This window comes from Myxine glutinosa, chromosome 3 (genome assembly GCF_964187855.1).
Source record: "Myxine glutinosa chromosome 3, kmMyxGlut1.1, whole genome shotgun sequence".
Lineage (NCBI taxonomy): Eukaryota > Metazoa > Chordata > Myxini > Myxiniformes > Myxinidae > Myxine > Myxine glutinosa.
In genome coordinates, this window is record NC_136263.1 from 147,981,978 (window position 1) to 148,004,418 (window position 22,441).

The following is a 22,441-nucleotide window of genomic DNA, read 5'->3' on the forward strand; positions in this document are numbered from 1 at the left end:
CCCTGAGCGTAATGAATGAAACAATAACGCCCTGAGCGTAATGAATGAAACACGAACGCCTTCAGTGTAATGAATGAAAAACAAACACCCTGAGCATAATTAATGAAACACTAATGCCCTGATCGCAATGAATGAAACACGAACGCCTTTGGCATAATGAATGAAACACAAACGCCCTGAGCATAATGAATGAAACACTAACGCCCTGAGCATAATGAATGAAACACGAACGCCTTCAGTGTAATGAATGAAAAACAAACGCCCTGAGCATAATGAATGAAACACTAACGCCCAGAGCGTAATGAATGGAACACAAATGCGTTTCACGTAATGAATGAAACATGAATGCCCTGAGCGTAATGAATGAAACACGAACGCCTTTAACATAATGAATGAAACATTAATGCCCTGAGTGTAATGAATGAAACACTAACGCCCTGAGCTTAATGAATGAAACACGAACGCCTTTCGCATAATGAATGAAACACGAACGCCCTGAGTGTAATGAATGAAACACTAAAGCCCTGAGCGTAATGAATGAAACAGGAACGCCGAGAGCGCAATTAATGAAACACGAACATCCTCAGCGTAAAGAATGAAACACAAACACCCTGAGTGTAATGAATGAAACACGACCGCCCTGAGCGTAATTAATAAAACACTAATGCCCTGATCGCAATGAATGAAACATGAACGCCTTTGGCATAATGAATGAAACACGAACGCCCTGAGCGTAATGAATGAAACACTAACGCCCTGAGCGTAATGAATGAAACACGAACGCCTTTAGTGTAATGAATGAAACACAAACGCCCTGAGCATAATGAATGAAACACTAATGCCCAGAGCATAATGAATGGAACACAAATGCCTTTAACGTAATGAATGAAACACGAATGCCCTGAGCGTAATGAATGAAACACGAACGCCTTTAACATAATGAATGAAACATTAATGACCTGAGCGTAATGAATGAAACACTAACGCCCTGAGTGTAATGAATGAAACACGAACGCCTTTCGCGTAATGAATGAAACACGACCGCCCTGAGCGTAATGAATGAAACACTAAAGCCCTGAGCGTAATGAATGAAACTGAATGCCTCGGGGGCAATGAAATATGCGCTGAGGGGAATGAAACATGCTCTGAGCACAATGAGACATGAACGCACTGAGCATAATGAATGAAACACGAACGCCCTGAGCGTAATGAATGAAACACGAATGCCCTGAGGGTAATGAATGAAACACGAACGCCATGAGCGTAATGAATGAAACATGGACGCCCTGAACGCAATGAATAAAACACGAACGCCCTGAGCATAATGAATGAAACACGAACGCCCTGAGCATAATGAATGAAACACGATTGCCCTGAGCGTCATGAAGGAAACAATAATGCCCTGAGCATAATGAATGAAACACGAACGCCTTTCACGTGATAAATGAAACACGAACACCTTTCGCGTCATGAATGAAACACGAACGCCTTTAGCGTAATGAATGAAACGCGAACGCCCTGAGTGTAATTAATAAAACACTAATGCCCTGATCGCAATGAATGAAACACGAACGCCTTTGGCGTAATGAATGAAACACGAACGCCCTGAGCGTAATGAATGAAACACTAAAGCCCTGAGCGTAATGAATGAAACAGGAACGCCGAGAGCGCAATTGATGAAACAGGAACACCCTCAGCATAATGAATGAAACACACACACCCTGAGTGCAATGAATGAAACACTAACACCCTGAGCGGAATGAGTGAAACACGAACACCCTGAGCGTAATGAATGAAACACTACCACCCTGAGAGAATGAGTGAAACACGAACACCCTGAGCATAATGAATGAAACACTAACAACCTGAGTGGAGTGAGTGAAACACGAACATCCTGAGCGTAATGAATGAAACACAAACACCTTTAGCATAATGAAAGAAACACAAATGTCCTGAGCGTAATGAATGAAACACGAATGCCTTTTGCATAATGAATGAAACACGAAAGCCCTGAGCATAATGAATGAAACACGAATGCCTTTGGCGTAATGAATGAAACACGAACGCCCTGAGCGTAATGAATGAAACATTCATGCCCTGAGCATAATGAATGAAACACGAAGGCCCTGGGTGCAATGAACGAACGCCCTTGGGGCAATGAAACATGAAGGGCCTGAACGTAATGAATGAAACACGAATGCCCTGAGCGTAATGAATGAAACATGAATGCCTTCAGCGTAATGAATGAAACACGAACGCCCTTAGCGTAATGAATGAAACACGAACGCCTTTAGTGTAATGAATGAAACACAAACGCCCTGATCATAATGAATGAAACATTAATGCCCTGAGCATAATGAATGAAACATGAAGGCCCTAGGGGCAATGAACGAACGCCCTGGGGGCAATCAAACACGAACGCCGTGGGGACAATGAAACACGAAGGCCCTGGGGGCAATGAACGAACGCCCTGGTGGCAATGAAACAAGAAGGCCCTGAGCGCAATGAATGAAACTGAATGCCTCGGGGGCAATGAAATACGCCCTGAGGGGAAAGAAACATGCTCTGAGCACAATGAGACACGAACACACTGAGTGTAATGAATGAAACACGAATGCCTTTTGTGTAATGAATGAAACACGAACGCCATGAGCGTAATGAATGAAACATGGACGCCCTGAACGCAATGAATAAAACACGAACGCCCTGAGCATAATGAATGAAACACGAACGCCCTGAGCATAATGAATGAAACACGATTGCCCTGAGCGTCATGAATGAAACAATAATGCCCTGAGCATAATGAATGAAACACGAACGCCTTTCGCGTGATAAATGAAACACGAACACCTTTCGCGTCATGAATGAAACACGAACGCCTTTAGCGTAATGAATGAAACGCGAACGCCCTGAGTGTAATTAATAAAACACTAATGCCCTGATCGCAATGAATGAAACACGAACGCCTTTGGCATAATGAATGAAACACGAACGCCCTGAGCGTAATGAATGAAACACTAACGCCCTGAGCGTAATGAATGAAACAGGAATGCCGAGAGCGCAATTGATGAAACACGAACACCCTCAGCATAATGAATGAAACACAAACACCCTGACCCTGAGTGCAATGAATGAAACACTAACACCCTGAGCAGAATGAGTGAAACATGAACACCCTGAGCGTAATGAATGAAACACTACCACCCTGAGAGAATGAGTGAAACACGAACACCCTGAGCATAATGAATGAAACACTAACAACCTGAGTGGAGTGAGTGAAACACGAACATCCTGAGCGTAATGAATGAAACACAAACACCTTTAGCGTAATGAAAGAAACACAAATGTCCTGAGCGTAATGAATGAAACACGAATGCCTTTTGCATAATGAATGAAACACCAAAGCCCTGAGCATAATGAATGAAACACGAATGCCTTTGGCGTAATGAATGAAACACGAACGCCCTGAGCGTAATGAATGAAACATTCATGCCCTGAGCATAATGAATGAAACACGAAGGCCCTGGGTGCAATGAACGAACGCCCTTGGGGCAATGAAACATGAAGGGCCTGAACGTAATGAATGAAACACGAATGCCCTGAGCGTAATGAATGAAACACGAATGCCTTCAGCGTAATGAATGAAACACGAACGCCCTTAGCGTAATGAATGAAACACGAACGCCTTTAGTGTAATGAATGAAACACAAACGCCCTGATCATAATGAATGAAACACGAATGCCCTGAGCGTAATGAATGAAACATGAAGGCCCTCGGGGCATTGAACGAACGCCCTGGGGGGCAATCAAACACGAACGCCGTGGGGACAATGAAACACGAAGACCCTGGGGGCAATGAACGAACGCCCTGGTGGCAATGAAACAAGAAGACCCTGAGCGCAATGAATGAAACTGAATGCCTCGGTGGCAATGAAATACGCCCTGAGGGCAAAGAAACATGCTCTGAGCACAATGAGACACGAACACACTGAGTGTAATGAATGAAACACGAATGCCCTGAGCGTAATGAATGAAACATGAACGCTTTTAGCTTAATGAATGAAACACGAACGCCCTGAGCATAATGAATGAAACATTAATGCCCTGAGCATAATGAATGAAACATGAAGGCCCTGGGGGGCAATGAATGAAGGCCCTGGGGGCAATGAAACACGAAGGCCGTGGGGACAATGAACGAAGGCCCTGGGGGCAATCAAACACGAGGCCCTGGTGTCGATGAACGAACGCCCTGGCGGCAATGAAACACGAAGGCGCTGAGCGCAATGAATGAAACTGAATGTTTCGGGGGCAATGGAATACGCCCTGAGGGCAAAGAAACATGCTCTGAGCACAATGAGACACGAACGCACTGAGCGTAATGAATGAAACACGAATGCCCTGAGCGTAATGAATGAAACATGAACGCTTTTAGCGTAATGAATGAAACACGAACGCCCTGAGCATAATCAATGAAACACGATCGCCCTGAGCATAATGAATGAAACACGTATGCCTTTAGCGAAATGAATAAAACACAACGACCTGAGCGGAATGAATGAAACACGAATGCACTGAGCGTAATGAATGAAACACGAAGGCCCGGGGGGGGGGGGCAGTGAACGAACGCCCTGTGGGCAATGAAACACGATGGGCCTGAACGTAATGAGTGAAATACGAACGCCATGAGCGTAATGAATGAAACACGAATGCCCTGAACGCAATGAATAAAACATTAATGCGCTGAGCATAATTAATGAAACATGAGGCCCTGGGGGCAATGAACGAACGCCCTGGGGGCAATGAAACACAAAGGCCGTGGGGACAATGAACGAACGCCCTGGGGGCAATGAAACACGAAGGCCCTGGGGGCAATGAACGAACGCCTTGGCAGCAATGAAACACGAAGGCCGTGAGCACAATGAATGAAACTGAATGCCTCGGGGGCAAGGAACTACGCCCTGAGGGCAACGAAACATGCTCTGAGCACAATGAGACAAGAACGCACTGAGCGTAATGAATGAAACACGAATGCCCTGAGCGTAATGAATGAAACACGAGTGCCCTGAGCGTAATGAATGAAACACGAATGCCCTGAGCGTAATGAATGAAACACGAACGCCTTTCACGTAATGACTGAAACACGAACACCTTTCGCGTAATGAATGAAACACGAACGCCTTTAGCTTAATGAATGAAACACGAACGCCCTGAGCGTAATTCATGAAACACTAATGCCCTGATCGCAATGAATGAAACACGAACGCCTTTGGCATAATGAATGAAACACGAACGCCCTGAGTGTAATGAATGAACCACTAACGCCCTGAGCGTAATGAATGAAACACGAACGCCTTTAGTGTAATGAATGAAAAACAAACGCTCTCAGCGTAATGAATGAAACACCTATGCCCAGAGCGGAATGAATGGAACACAAATGCCTTTAACGTAATGAATGAAACATGAATGCCCTGAGCGTAATGAATAAAACACGAACGTCTTTAACATAATGAATGAAACATTAATGCCCTGAGTGTAATGAATGAAACACTAACGCCCTGAGCGTAATGAATGAAACACGAATGCCTTTCGCAAGATGAATGAAACACGAACGCCCTGAGCGTAATGAATGAAACACTAATGCCCTGAGCGTAATGAATGAAACACGCATGCCCTGAGCGTCATGAATGAAACACTAAAGCCCTGAGCATAATGAATGAAACAGGAACGCCGAGAGCACAATTAATGAAACACGAACACCCTCAGCGTAATGAATGAAACACAAACACCCTGAGTGTAATGAATGAAACACGAACGCCCTGAGCGTAATTAATAAAACACTAATGCCCTGATCGCAATGAATGAAACATGAAGGCCGGGGGGGGGGGGGCAATGAACGAACGCCCTGGGGGCAATGAAACACGAAGGCCGTGGGGACAATACACGAACGCCCTGGGGGCAATGAAAGACGAAGGCCCTGGGGTCAATGAACGAACGCCTTGGCGGCAATGAAACACGAAGGCCCTGGGGGCAATGAACGAACACCCTGGCGGCAATGAAAAACGAAGTCCGCGAGTGCAGTGAATGAAACTGAATGCCTCGGGGGCAATGAAATATGCCCTGAAGGCAATGAAACATGCTCTGAGCACAATGAGACACGAACGCACTGAGCGTAATTAATCAAACACGAATGCCTTTAGCGTAATGAATGAAACACGAACGCCCTCGTCATAATGAATGAAACACACTCGCCCTGAGCGCAATGAATGAAACACGAACACCCTGAACGCAATGAATAAAACACGAACGCCCTGAGCATAATGAATGAAACACGAATGCCCTGAGCATAATGAATGAAACATTAATGCACTGAGCATAATGAATGAAACATGAAGGCCCTCGGGGCAATGAACGTACGCCCTGGGGGCAATGAAAGACGAAGGGCCTGAACGTAATGAGTGAAATACGAACACCCTGACCGTAATGAATGAAACACGAATGCCTTCAGCGTAATGAATGAAACACGAATGCCCTTAGCATAATGAATGAAACACGAACGCCCTGAGCATAATGAATGAAACACACTCGCCCTGAGCGTAATGAATGAAACACGAATGCCCTGAGCATAATTAATGAAACATGAAGGCCCTGGGGGCAATGAACGAACGCCCTGGGGGCAATGAAACACAAAGGCCGTGGGGACAATGAACGAACGCCCTGGGGGCAATGAAACACGAAGGACCTGGGGGCAATGAACGAACGCCTTGGCAGCAATGAAACACGAAGGCCCTGAGCACAATGAATGAAACTGACTGCCTCGGGGGCAAGGAAATACGCCCTGAGGGCAAAGAAACATGCTCTGAGCACAATGAGACACGAACGCACTGAGCGTAATGAATGAAACACGAACGCCCTGAGCATAATGAATGAAACACGAATGCCCTGAGCGTAATGAATGAAACAATAACGCCCTGAGCGTAATGAATGAAACACGAACGCCTTCAGTGTAATGAATGAAAAACAAACGCCCTGAGCATAATTAATGAAACACTAATGCCCTGATCGCAATGAATGAAACACGAACGCCTTTGGCATAATGAATGAAACACAAACGCCCTGAGCATAATGAATGAAACACTAACGCCCTGAGCATAATGAATGAAACACGAACGCCTTCAGTGTAATGAATGAAAAACAAACGCCCTGAGCATAATGAATGAAACACTAACGCCCAGAGCGTAATGAATGGAACACAAATGCCTTTCACGTAATGAATGAAACATGAATGCCCTGAGCGTAATGAATAAAACACGAACGCCCTGAGCATAATGAATGAAACACGAATGCCCTGAGCATAATGAATGAAACATTAATGCCCTGAGCATAATGAATGAAACATGAAGGCCCTCGGGGCAATGAACGAACGCCCTGGGGGCAATCAAGCACGAACGCCGTGGGGACAATGAAACACGAAGGCCCTGGGGGCAATGAAGGAACACCCTGGTGGCAATGAAACAAGAAGGCCCTGAGCGCAATGAATGAAACTGAATGCCTCGGGGGCAATGAAATACGCCCTGAGGGCAAAGAAACATGCTCTGAGCACAATGAGACACGAACACACTGAGTGTAATGAATGAAACACGAATGCCTTTTGTGTAATGAATGAAACACGAATGCCCTGAGGGTAATGAATGAAACACGAACGCCATGAGCGTAATGAATGAAACATGGACGCCCTGAACGCGATGAATAAAACACGAACGCCCTGAGCATAATGAATGAAACACGAACGCCCTTAGCATAATGAATGAAACATTAATGCCCTGAGCATAATGAATGAAACACGAAGGCCCTGGGGGCAATGAATGAACGCCCTGGGGGCAATGAAACACGAAGGCTGTGGGGACAATGAACGAACGCCCTGGGGACAATGAAACACGAAGGCCCTGGGGTCGGTGAACGAACGCCCTGGCGGCAATGAAACACGAAGTCCCTGAGCGCAATGAATGAAACTGAATGTTTCGGGGGCAACGAAATACGCCCTGAGGGCAAAGAAACATGCTCTGAGCACAATGAGACACGAACGCACTGAGCATAATCAATGAAACACGAATGCCCTGAGCATAATGAATGAAACGTTAACGCCCTGAGCATAATGAATGAAACACGTATGCCTTTAGCGAAATGAATAAAACACGAACGACCTGAGCGTAATGAATGAAACACGAATGCCCTGAACGTAATGAATGAAACATTAATGCCCTGAGCCTAATGAATGAAACACGAAGGCCCGCGGGGGGGGGGGGCAATGAACGAACGCCCTGGGGGCAATGAAACACGAAGGGCCTGAACGTAATGAGTGAAATACGAACACCCTGACCGTAATGAATGAAACACGAATGCCTTCAGCGTAATGAATGAAACACGAATGCCCTTAGCATAATGAATGAAACGCGAACGCCCTGAGCATAAATGAATGAAACACACTCGCCCTGAGCGTAATGAATGAAACACGAATGCCCTGAGCATAATTAATGAAACATGAAGGCCCTGGGGGCAATGAACGAACGCCCTGGGGGCAATGAAACACAAAGGCCGTGGGGACAATGAACGAACGCCCTGGGGGCAATGAAACACGAAGGCCCTGGGGGCAATGAACGAACGCCTTGGCGGCAATGAAACACGAAGGCCCTGAGCACAATGAATGAAACTGAATGCCTGGGGGGCAAGGAAATACGCCCTGAGGGCAAAGAAACATGCTCTGAGCACAATGAGACACGAACGCACTGAGCGTAATGAATGAAACACGAATGCCCTGAGCATAATGAATGAAACACGAATGCCCTGAGCGTAATGAATGAAACAATAACGCCCTGAGCGTAATGAATGAAACACGAACGCCTTCAGTGTAATGAATGAAAAACAAACACCCTGAGCATAATTAATGAAACACTAATGCCCTGATCGCAATGAATGAAACACGAACGCCTTTGGCATAATGAATGAAACACAAACGCCCTGAGCATAATGAATGAAACACTAACGCCCTGAGCATAATGAATGAAACACGAACGCCTTCAGTGTAATGAATGAAAAACAAACGCCCTGAGCATAATGAATGAAACACTAACGCCCAGAGCGTAATGAATGGAACACAAATGCGTTTCACGTAATGAATGAAACATGAATGCCCTGAGCGTAATGAATGAAACACGAACGCCTTTAACATAATGAATGAAACATTAATGCCCTGAGTGTAATGAATGAAACACTAACGCCCTGAGCTTAATGAATGAAACACGAACGCCTTTCGCATAATGAATGAAACACGAACGCCCTGAGTGTAATGAATGAAACACTAAAGCCCTGAGCGTAATGAATGAAACAGGAACGCCGAGAGCGCAATTAATGAAACACGAACATCCTCAGCGTAAAGAATGAAACACAAACACCCTGAGTGTAATGAATGAAACACGACCGCCCTGAGCGTAATTAATAAAACACTAATGCCCTGATCGCAATGAATGAAACATGAACGCCTTTGGCATAATGAATGAAACACGAACGCCCTGAGCGTAATGAATGAAACACTAACGCCCTGAGCGTAATGAATGAAACACGAACGCCTTTAGTGTAATGAATGAAACACAAACGCCCTGAGCATAATGAATGAAACACTAATGCCCAGAGCATAATGAATGGAACACAAATGCCTTTAACGTAATGAATGAAACACGAATGCCCTGAGCGTAATGAATGAAACACGAACGCCTTTAACATAATGAATGAAACATTAATGACCTGAGCGTAATGAATGAAACACTAACGCCCTGAGTGTAATGAATGAAACACGAACGCCTTTCGCGTAATGAATGAAACACGACCGCCCTGAGCGTAATGAATGAAACACTAAAGCCCTGAGCGTAATGAATGAAACTGAATGCCTCGGGGGCAATGAAATATGCGCTGAGGGGAATGAAACATGCTCTGAGCACAATGAGACATGAACGCACTGAGCATAATGAATGAAACACGAACGCCCTGAGCGTAATGAATGAAACACGAATGCCCTGAGGGTAATGAATGAAACACGAACGCCATGAGCGTAATGAATGAAACATGGACGCCCTGAACGCAATGAATAAAACACGAACGCCCTGAGCATAATGAATGAAACACGAACGCCCTGAGCATAATGAATGAAACACGATTGCCCTGAGCGTCATGAAGGAAACAATAATGCCCTGAGCATAATGAATGAAACACGAACGCCTTTCACGTGATAAATGAAACACGAACACCTTTCGCGTCATGAATGAAACACGAACGCCTTTAGCGTAATGAATGAAACGCGAACGCCCTGAGTGTAATTAATAAAACACTAATGCCCTGATCGCAATGAATGAAACACGAACGCCTTTGGCGTAATGAATGAAACACGAACGCCCTGAGCGTAATGAATGAAACACTAAAGCCCTGAGCGTAATGAATGAAACAGGAACGCCGAGAGCGCAATTGATGAAACAGGAACACCCTCAGCATAATGAATGAAACACACACACCCTGAGTGCAATGAATGAAACACTAACACCCTGAGCGGAATGAGTGAAACACGAACACCCTGAGCGTAATGAATGAAACACTACCACCCTGAGAGAATGAGTGAAACACGAACACCCTGAGCATAATGAATGAAACACTAACAACCTGAGTGGAGTGAGTGAAACACGAACATCCTGAGCGTAATGAATGAAACACAAACACCTTTAGCATAATGAAAGAAACACAAATGTCCTGAGCGTAATGAATGAAACACGAATGCCTTTTGCATAATGAATGAAACACGAAAGCCCTGAGCATAATGAATGAAACACGAATGCCTTTGGCGTAATGAATGAAACACGAACGCCCTGAGCGTAATGAATGAAACATTCATGCCCTGAGCATAATGAATGAAACACGAAGGCCCTGGGTGCAATGAACGAACGCCCTTGGGGCAATGAAACATGAAGGGCCTGAACGTAATGAATGAAACACGAATGCCCTGAGCGTAATGAATGAAACATGAATGCCTTCAGCGTAATGAATGAAACACGAACGCCCTTAGCGTAATGAATGAAACACGAACGCCTTTAGTGTAATGAATGAAACACAAACGCCCTGATCATAATGAATGAAACATTAATGCCCTGAGCATAATGAATGAAACATGAAGGCCCTAGGGGCAATGAACGAACGCCCTGGGGGCAATCAAACACGAACGCCGTGGGGACAATGAAACACGAAGGCCCTGGGGGCAATGAACGAACGCCCTGGTGGCAATGAAACAAGAAGGCCCTGAGCGCAATGAATGAAACTGAATGCCTCGGGGGCAATGAAATACGCCCTGAGGGGAAAGAAACATGCTCTGAGCACAATGAGACACGAACACACTGAGTGTAATGAATGAAACACGAATGCCTTTTGTGTAATGAATGAAACACGAACGCCATGAGCGTAATGAATGAAACATGGACGCCCTGAACGCAATGAATAAAACACGAACGCCCTGAGCATAATGAATGAAACACGAACGCCCTGAGCATAATGAATGAAACACGATTGCCCTGAGCGTCATGAATGAAACAATAATGCCCTGAGCATAATGAATGAAACACGAACGCCTTTCGCGTGATAAATGAAACACGAACACCTTTCGCGTCATGAATGAAACACGAACGCCTTTAGCGTAATGAATGAAACGCGAACGCCCTGAGTGTAATTAATAAAACACTAATGCCCTGATCGCAATGAATGAAACACGAACGCCTTTGGCATAATGAATGAAACACGAACGCCCTGAGCGTAATGAATGAAACACTAACGCCCTGAGCGTAATGAATGAAACAGGAATGCCGAGAGCGCAATTGATGAAACACGAACACCCTCAGCATAATGAATGAAACACAAACACCCTGACCCTGAGTGCAATGAATGAAACACTAACACCCTGAGCAGAATGAGTGAAACATGAACACCCTGAGCGTAATGAATGAAACACTACCACCCTGAGAGAATGAGTGAAACACGAACACCCTGAGCATAATGAATGAAACACTAACAACCTGAGTGGAGTGAGTGAAACACGAACATCCTGAGCGTAATGAATGAAACACAAACACCTTTAGCGTAATGAAAGAAACACAAATGTCCTGAGCGTAATGAATGAAACACGAATGCCTTTTGCATAATGAATGAAACACCAAAGCCCTGAGCATAATGAATGAAACACGAATGCCTTTGGCGTAATGAATGAAACACGAACGCCCTGAGCGTAATGAATGAAACATTCATGCCCTGAGCATAATGAATGAAACACGAAGGCCCTGGGTGCAATGAACGAACGCCCTTGGGGCAATGAAACATGAAGGGCCTGAACGTAATGAATGAAACACGAATGCCCTGAGCGTAATGAATGAAACACGAATGCCTTCAGCGTAATGAATGAAACACGAACGCCCTTAGCGTAATGAATGAAACACGAACGCCTTTAGTGTAATGAATGAAACACAAACGCCCTGATCATAATGAATGAAACACGAATGCCCTGAGCGTAATGAATGAAACATGAAGGCCCTCGGGGCATTGAACGAACGCCCTGGGGGGCAATCAAACACGAACGCCGTGGGGACAATGAAACACGAAGGCCCTGGGGGCAATGAACGAACGCCCTGGTGGCAATGAAACAAGAAGACCCTGAGCGCAATGAATGAAACTGAATGCCTCGGTGGCAATGAAATACGCCCTGAGGGCAAAGAAACATGCTCTGAGCACAATGAGACACGAACACACTGAGTGTAATGAATGAAACACGAATGCCCTGAGCGTAATGAATGAAACATGAACGCTTTTAGCTTAATGAATGAAACACGAACGCCCTGAGCATAATGAATGAAACATTAATGCCCTGAGCATAATGAATGAAACATGAAGGCCCTGGGGGGCAATGAATGAAGGCCCTGGGGGCAATGAAACACGAAGGCCGTGGGGACAATGAACGAAGGCCCTGGGGGCAATCAAACACGAGGCCCTGGTGTCGATGAACGAACGCCCTGGCGGCAATGAAACACGAAGGCGCTGAGCGCAATGAATGAAACTGAATGTTTCGGGGGCAATGGAATACGCCCTGAGGGCAAAGAAACATGCTCTGAGCACAATGAGACACGAACGCACTGAGCGTAATGAATGAAACACGAATGCCCTGAGCGTAATGAATGAAACATGAACGCTTTTAGCGTAATGAATGAAACACGAACGCCCTGAGCATAATCAATGAAACACGATCGCCCTGAGCATAATGAATGAAACACGTATGCCTTTAGCGAAATGAATAAAACACAACGACCTGAGCGGAATGAATGAAACACGAATGCACTGAGCGTAATGAATGAAACACGAAGGCCCGGGGGGGGGGGGCAGTGAACGAACGCCCTGTGGGCAATGAAACACGATGGGCCTGAACGTAATGAGTGAAATACGAACGCCATGAGCGTAATGAATGAAACACGAATGCCCTGAACGCAATGAATAAAACATTAATGCGCTGAGCATAATTAATGAAACATGAGGCCCTGGGGGCAATGAACGAACGCCCTGGGGGCAATGAAACACAAAGGCCGTGGGGACAATGAACGAACGCCCTGGGGGCAATGAAACACGAAGGCCCTGGGGGCAATGAACGAACGCCTTGGCAGCAATGAAACACGAAGGCCGTGAGCACAATGAATGAAACTGAATGCCTCGGGGGCAAGGAACTACGCCCTGAGGGCAACGAAACATGCTCTGAGCACAATGAGACAAGAACGCACTGAGCGTAATGAATGAAACACGAATGCCCTGAGCGTAATGAATGAAACACGAGTGCCCTGAGCGTAATGAATGAAACACGAATGCCCTGAGCGTAATGAATGAAACACGAACGCCTTTCACGTAATGACTGAAACACGAACACCTTTCGCGTAATGAATGAAACACGAACGCCTTTAGCTTAATGAATGAAACACGAACGCCCTGAGCGTAATTCATGAAACACTAATGCCCTGATCGCAATGAATGAAACACGAACGCCTTTGGCATAATGAATGAAACACGAACGCCCTGAGTGTAATGAATGAACCACTAACGCCCTGAGCGTAATGAATGAAACACGAACGCCTTTAGTGTAATGAATGAAAAACAAACGCTCTCAGCGTAATGAATGAAACACCTATACCCAGAGCGGAATGAATGGAACACAAATGCCTTTAACGTAATGAATGAAACATGAATGCCCTGAGCGTAATGAATAAAACACGAACGTCTTTAACATAATGAATGAAACATTAATGCCCTGAGTGTAATGAATGAAACACTAACGCCCTGAGCGTAATGAATGAAACACGAATGCCTTTCGCAAGATGAATGAAACACGAACGCCCTGAGCGTAATGAATGAAACACTAATGCCCTGAGCGTAATGAATGAAACACGCATGCCCTGAGCGTCATGAATGAAACACTAAAGCCCTGAGCATAATGAATGAAACAGGAACGCCGAGAGCACAATTAATGAAACACGAACACCCTCAGCGTAATGAATGAAACACAAACACCCTGAGTGTAATGAATGAAACACGAACGCCCTGAGCGTAATTAATAAAACACTAATGCCCTGATCGCAATGAATGAAACATGAAGGCCGGGGGGGGGGGGGCAATGAACGAACGCCCTGGGGGCAATGAAACACGAAGGCCGTGGGGACAATACACGAACGCCCTGGGGGCAATGAAAGACGAAGGCCCTGGGGTCAATGAACGAACGCCTTGGCGGCAATGAAACACGAAGGCCCTGGGGGCAATGAACGAACACCCTGGCGGCAATGAAAAACGAAGTCCGCGAGTGCAGTGAATGAAACTGAATGCCTCGGGGGCAATGAAATATGCCCTGAAGGCAATGAAACATGCTCTGAGCACAATGAGACACGAACGCACTGAGCGTAATTAATCAAACACGAATGCCTTTAGCGTAATGAATGAAACACGAACGCCCTCGTCATAATGAATGAAACACACTCGCCCTGAGCGCAATGAATGAAACACGAACACCCTGAACGCAATGAATAAAACACGAACGCCCTGAGCATAATGAATGAAACACGAATGCCCTGAGCATAATGAATGAAACATTAATGCACTGAGCATAATGAATGAAACATGAAGGCCCTCGGGGCAATGAACGTACGCCCTGGGGGCAATCAAGCACGAACGCCGTGGGGACAATTAAATACGAAGGCCCTGGGGGCAATGAAGGAACACCCTGGTGGCAATGAAACAAGAAGGCCCTGAGCGCAATGAATGAAACTGAATGCCTCGGGGGCAATGAAATACGCCCTGAGGGCAAAGAAACATGCTCTGAGCACAATGAGACACGAACACACTGAGTGTAATGAATGAAACACGAATGCCTTTTGTGTAATGAATGAAACACGAATGCCCTGAGGGTAATGAATGAAACACGAACGCCATGAGCGTAATGAATGAAACATGGACGCCCTGAACGCGATGAATAAAACACGAACGCCCTGAGCATAATGAATGAAACACGAACGCCCTTAACATAATGAATGAAACATTAATGCCCTGAGCATAATGAATGAAACATGAAGGCCCTGGGGGCAATGAATGAACGCCCTGGGGGCAATGAAACACGAAGGCTGTGGGGACAATGAACGAACGCCCTGGGGGCAATGAAACACGAAGGCCCTGGGGTCGGTGAACGAACGCCATGGCGGCAATGAAACACGAAGTCCCTGAGCGCAATGAATGAAACTGAATGTTTCGGGGGCAACGAAATACGCCCTGAGGGCAAAGAAACATGCTCTGAGCACAATGAGACACGAACGCACTGAGCGTAATGAATGAAACACGAATGCCCTGAGCGTAGTGAATGAAACATGAACGTCTTTAGCTTAATGAATGAAACACGAACGCCCTGATCATAATCAATGAAACACGAATGCCCTGAGCGTAATGAATGAAACGTTAACGCCCTGAGCATAATGAATGAAACACGTATGCCTTTAGCGAAATGAATAAAACACGAACGACCTGAGCGTAATGAATGAAACACGAATGCCCTGAACGTAATGAATGAAACATTAATGCCCTGAGCCTAATGAATGAAACACGAAGGCACGCGGGGGGGGGGGGGCAATGAACGACCGCCCTGGGGGCAATGAAACACGAAGGGCCTGAACGTAATGAGTGAAATACGAACACCCTGACCGTAATGAATGAAACACGAATGCCTTCAGCGTAATGAATGAAACACGAATGCCCTTAGCATAATGAATGAAACACGAACGCCCTGAGCATAATGAATGAAACACACTCGCCCTGAGCGTAATGAATGAAACACGAATGCCCTGAGCATAATTAATGAAACATGAAGGCCCTGGGGGCAATGAACGAACGCCCTGGGGGCAATGAAACACAAAGGCCGTGGGGACAATGAACGAACGCCCTGGGGGCAATGAAACACGAAGGCCCTGGGGGCAATGAACGAACGCCTTGGCGGCAATGAAACACGAAGGCCCTGAGCACAATGAATGAAACTGAATGCCTCGGGGGCAAGGAAATACGCCCTGAGGGCAAAGAAACATGCTCTGAGCACAATGAGACACGAACGCACTGAGCGTAATGAATGAAACACGAACGCCCTGAGCATAATGAATGAAACACGAATGCCCTGAGCGTAATGAATGAAACAATAACGCCCTGAGCGTAATGAATGAAACACGAACGCCTTCAGTGTAATGAATGAAAAACAAACGCTCTGAGCATAATTAATGAAACACTAATGCCCTGATCGCAATGAATGAAACACGAACGCCTTTGGCATAATGAATGAAACACAAACGCCCTGAGCATAATGAATGAAACACTAACGCCCTGAGCATAATGAATGAAACACGAACGCCTTCAGTGTAATGAATGAAAAACAAACGCCCTGAGCATAATGAATGAAACACTAACGCCCAGAGCGTAATGAATGGAACACAAATGCCTTTCACGTAATGAATGAAACATGAATGCCCTGAGCGTAATGAATAAAACACGAACGCCCTGAGCATAATGAATGAAACACGAATGCCCTGAGCATAATGAATGAAACATTAATGCCCTGAGCATAATGAATGAAACATGAAGGCCCTCGGGGCAATGAACGAACGCCCTGGGGGCAATCAAGCACGAACGCCGTGGGGACAATGAAACACGAAGGCCCTGGGGGCACTGAAGGGACACCCTGGTGGCAATGAAACAAGAAGGCCCTGAGCGCAATGAATGAAACTGAATGCCTCGGGGGCAATGAAATACGCCCTGAGGGCAAAGAAACATGCTCTGAGCACAATGAGACACGAACACACTGAGTGTAATTAATGAAACACGAATGCCTTTTGTGTAATGAATGAAACACGAATGCCCTGAGGGTAATGAATGAAACACGAACGCCATGAGCGTAATGAATGAAACATGGACACCCTGAACGCGATGAATAAAACACGAACGCCCTGAGCATAATGAATGAAACACGAACGCCCTTAGCATAATGAATGAAACATTAATGCCCTGAGCATAATGAATGAAACATGAAGGCCCTGGGGGCAATGAATGAACGCCCTGGGGGCAAGGAAACACGAAGGCTGTGGGGACAATGAACGAACGCCCTGGGGGCAATGAAACACGAAGGCCCTGGGGTCGGTGAACGAACGCCCTGGCGGCAATGAAACACGAAGTCCCTGAGCGCAATGAATGAAACTGAATGTTTCGGGGGCAACGAAATACGCCCTGAGGGCAAAGAAACATGCTCTGAGCACAATGAGACACGAACGCACTGAGCGTAATGAATGAAACACGAATGCCCTGAGCGTAATGAATGAAACATGAACGTCTTTAGCTTAATGAATGAAACACGAACGCCCTGAGCATAATCAATGAAACACGAATGCCCTGAGCGTAATGAATGAAACGTTAACGCCCTGAGCATAATGAATGAAACACGTATGCCTTTAGCGAAATGAATAAAACACGAACGACCTGAGCGTAATGAATGAAACACGAATGCCCTGAACGTAATGAATGAAACATTAATGCCCTGAGCCTAATTTATGAAACACGAAGGCCCGCGGGGGGGGGGGGGCAATGAACGAACGCCCTGGGGGCAATGAAACACGAAGGGCCTGAACGTAATGAGTGAAATACGAACACCCTGACCGTAATGAATGAAACACGAATGCCTTCAGCGTAATGAATGAAACACGAATGCCCTTAGCATAATGAATGAAACACGAACGCCCTGAGCATAATGAATGAAACACACTCGCCCTGAGCGTAATGAATGAAACACGAATGCCCTGAGCATAATTAATGAAACATGAAGGCCCTGGGGGCAATGAACGAACGCCCTGGGGGCAATGAAACACAAAGGCCGTGGGGACAATGAACGAACGCCCTGGGGGCAATGAAACACGAAGGCCCTGGGGGCATGAACGAACGCCTTGGCGGCAATGAAACACGAAGGCCCTGAGCACAATGAATGAAACTGAATGCCTCAGGGGCAAGGAAATACGCCCTGAGGGCAAAGAAACATGCTCTGAGCACAATGAGACACGAACGCACTGAGCGTAATGAATGAAACACGAACGCCCTGAGCATAATGAATGAAACACGAATGCCCTGAGCGTAATGAATGAAACAATAACGCCCTGAGCATAATGAATGAAACACGAACGCCTTCAGTGTAATGAATGAAAAACAAACGCCCTGAGCATAGTTAATGAAACACTAATGCCCTGATCGCAATGAATGAAACACGAACACCCTCAGCGTAATGAATGAAACACAAACACCCTGAGTGTAATGAATGAAACACGAACGCCCTGAGCGTAATTAATAAAACACTAATGCCCTGATCGCAATGAATGAAACACGAAGGCCCGGGGGGGGGGCAATGAACGAACGCCCTGGGGGCAATGAAACACGATGGCCGTGGGGACAATACACGAACGCCCTGGGGGCAATGAAAAACGAAGTCCGTGAGCGCAGTGAATGAAACTGAATGCCTCGGGGGCAATGAAATATGCCCTGAAGGCAATGAAACATGCTCTGAGCACAATGAGACACGAACGCACTGAGCGTAATGAATCAAACACGAATGCCTTTAGCGTAATGAATGAAACACGAACGCCCTGGTCATAATTAAATGAAACACACTCGCCCTGAGCGCAATGAATGAAACACGAACACCCTGAACGCAATGAATAAAACACGAACGCCCTGAGCATAATGAATGAAACACGAATGCCTTTTGTGTAATGAATGAAACACGAATGCCCTGAGGGTAATGAATGAAACACGAATGCCTTTTGTGTAATGAATGAAACACGAATGCCCTGAGGGTAATGAATGAAACACGAACGCCATGAGCGTAATGAATGAAACATGGACGCCCTGAACGCGATGAATAAAACACGAACGCCCTGAGCATAATGAATGAAACACGAAAGCCCTTAGCATAATGAATGAAACATTAATGCCCTGAGCATAATGAATGAAACATGAAGGCCCTGGGGGCAATGAATGAACGCCCTGGGGGCAATGAAACACGAAAGCTGTGGGGACAATGAACGAACGCCCTGGGGGCAATGAAACACGAAGGCCCTGGGGTCGGTGAACGAACGCCCTGGCGGCAATGAAACACGAAGTCCCTGAGCGCAATGAATGAAACTGAATGTTTCGGGGGCAACGAAATACGCCCTGAGGGCAAAGAAACATGCTCTGAGCACAATGAGACACGAACGCACTGAGCGTAATGAATGAAACACGAATGCCCTGAGCGTAATGAATGAAACATGAACGTCTTTAGCTTAATGAATGAAACACGAACGCCCTGAGCATAATCAATGAAACACGAATGCCCTGAGCGTAATGAATGAAACGTTAACGCCCTGAGCATAATGAATGAAACACGTATGCCTTTAGCGAAATGAATAAAACACGAACGACCTGAGCTTAATGAATGAAACACGAATGCCCTGAACGTAATGAATGAAACATTAATGCCCTGAGCCTAATGAATGAAACACGAAGGCCCGCGGGGGGGGGGGGCAATGAACGAACGCCCTGGGGGCAATGAAACACGAAGGGCCTGAACGTAATGAGTGAAATACGAACACCCTGACCGTAATGAATGAAACACGAATGCCTTCAGCGTAATGAATGAAACACGAATGCCCTTAGCATAATGAATGAAACACTAACGCCCTGAGCGTAATGAATGAAACACGAACGCCTTTCGCGTAATGAATGAAACACGAACGCCTTTCGAGTAATGAATGAAACATGACCGCCCTGAGCGTAATGAATGAAACACTAAAGCCCTGAGCGTAATGAATGAAACTGAATGCCTCGGGGGCAATGAAATATGCGCTGAGGGCAATGAAACATGCTCTGAGCACAATGAGACATGAACGCACTGAGCATAATGAATGAAACACGAACGCCCTGAGCGTAATGAATGAAACACGATTGCCCTGAGCGTCATGAATGAAACAATAATGCCCTGAGCATAATGAATGAAACACGAACGCCTTTCGCGTGATAAATGAAACACGAACACCTTTCGCGTCATGAATGAAACACGAACGCCTTTAGCGTAATGAATGAAACGCGAACGCCCTGAGTGTAATTAATAAAACACTAATGCCCTGATCGCAATGAATGAAACACGAACGCCTTTGGCGTAATGAATGAAACACGAACGCCCTGAGCGTAATGAATGAAACACTAAAGCCCTGAGCGTAATGAATGAAACAGGAACGCCGAGAGCGCAATTGATGAAACACGAACACCCTCAGCATAATAAATGAAACACAAACACCCTGAGTGCAATGAATGAAACACTAACACCCTGAGCGGAATGAGTGAAACACGAACACCCTGAGCGTAATGAATGAAACACTACCACCCTGAGAGAATGAGTGAAACACGAACACCCTGAGCATAATGAATGAAACACTAACAACCTGAGTGGAGTGAGTGAAACACGAACATCCTGAGCGTAATGAATGAAACACAAACACCTTTAGCGTAATGAAAGAAACACAAATGTCCTGAGCGTAATGAATGAAACACGAATGCCTTTTGCATAATGAATGAAACACGAAAGCCCTGAGCATAATGAATGAAACACGAATGCCTTTGGCGTAATGAATGAAACACGAACGCCCTGAGCGTAATGAATGAAACATTCATGCCCTGAGCATAATGAATGAAACACGAAGGCCCTGGGTGCAATGAACGAACGCCCTTGGGGCAATGAAACATGAAGGGCCTGAACGTAATGAATGAAACACGAATGCCCTGAGCGTAATGAATGAAACACGAATGCCTTCAGCGTAATGAATGAAACACGAACGCCCTTAGCGTAATGAATGAAACACGAACGCCTTTAGTGTAATGAATGAAACACAAACGCCCTGATCATAATGAACGAAACATTAATGCCCTGAGCATAATGAATGAAACATGAAGGCCCTCGGGGCAATGAACGAACGCCCTGGGGGCAATGAAACACGAACGCCGTGGGGACAATGAAACACGAAGGCCCTGGGGGCAATGAACGAACGCCCTTGTGGCAATGAAACAAGAAGGCCCTGAGCGCAATGAATGAAACTGAATGCCTCGGGAGCAATGAAATACGCCCTGAGGGGAAAGAAACCGGCTCTGAGCACAATGAGACACGAACACACTGAGTGTAATGAATGAAACACGAATGCCTTTTGTGTAATGAATGAAACACGAATGCCCTGAGGGTAATGAATGTAACACGAACGCCATGAGCGTAATGAATGAAACATGGACGCCCTGAACGCAATGAATAAAACACGAACGCCCTGAGCATAATGAATGAAACACGAATGCCCTGAGCATAATGAATGAAACACGATTGCCCTGAGCGTCATGAATGAAACAATAATGCCCTGAGCATAATGAATGAAACACGAACGCCTTTCGCGTGATAAATGAAACACGAACACCTTTCGCGTCATGAATGCAACACGAACGCCTTTAGCGTAATGAATGAAACGCGAACGCCCTGAGTGTAATTAATAAAACACTGATGCCCTCATCGCAATGAATGAAACACGAACGCCTTTGGCATAATGAATGAAACACGAACGCCCTGAGCGTAATGAATGAAACACTAAAGCCCTGAGCGTAATGAATGAAACAGGAATGCCGAGAGCGCAATTGATGAAACACGAACACCCTCAGCGTAATGAATGAAACACAAACACCCTGAGTGCAATGAATGAAACACTAACACCCTGAGCGGAATGAGTGAAACACGAACACCCTGAGCGTAATG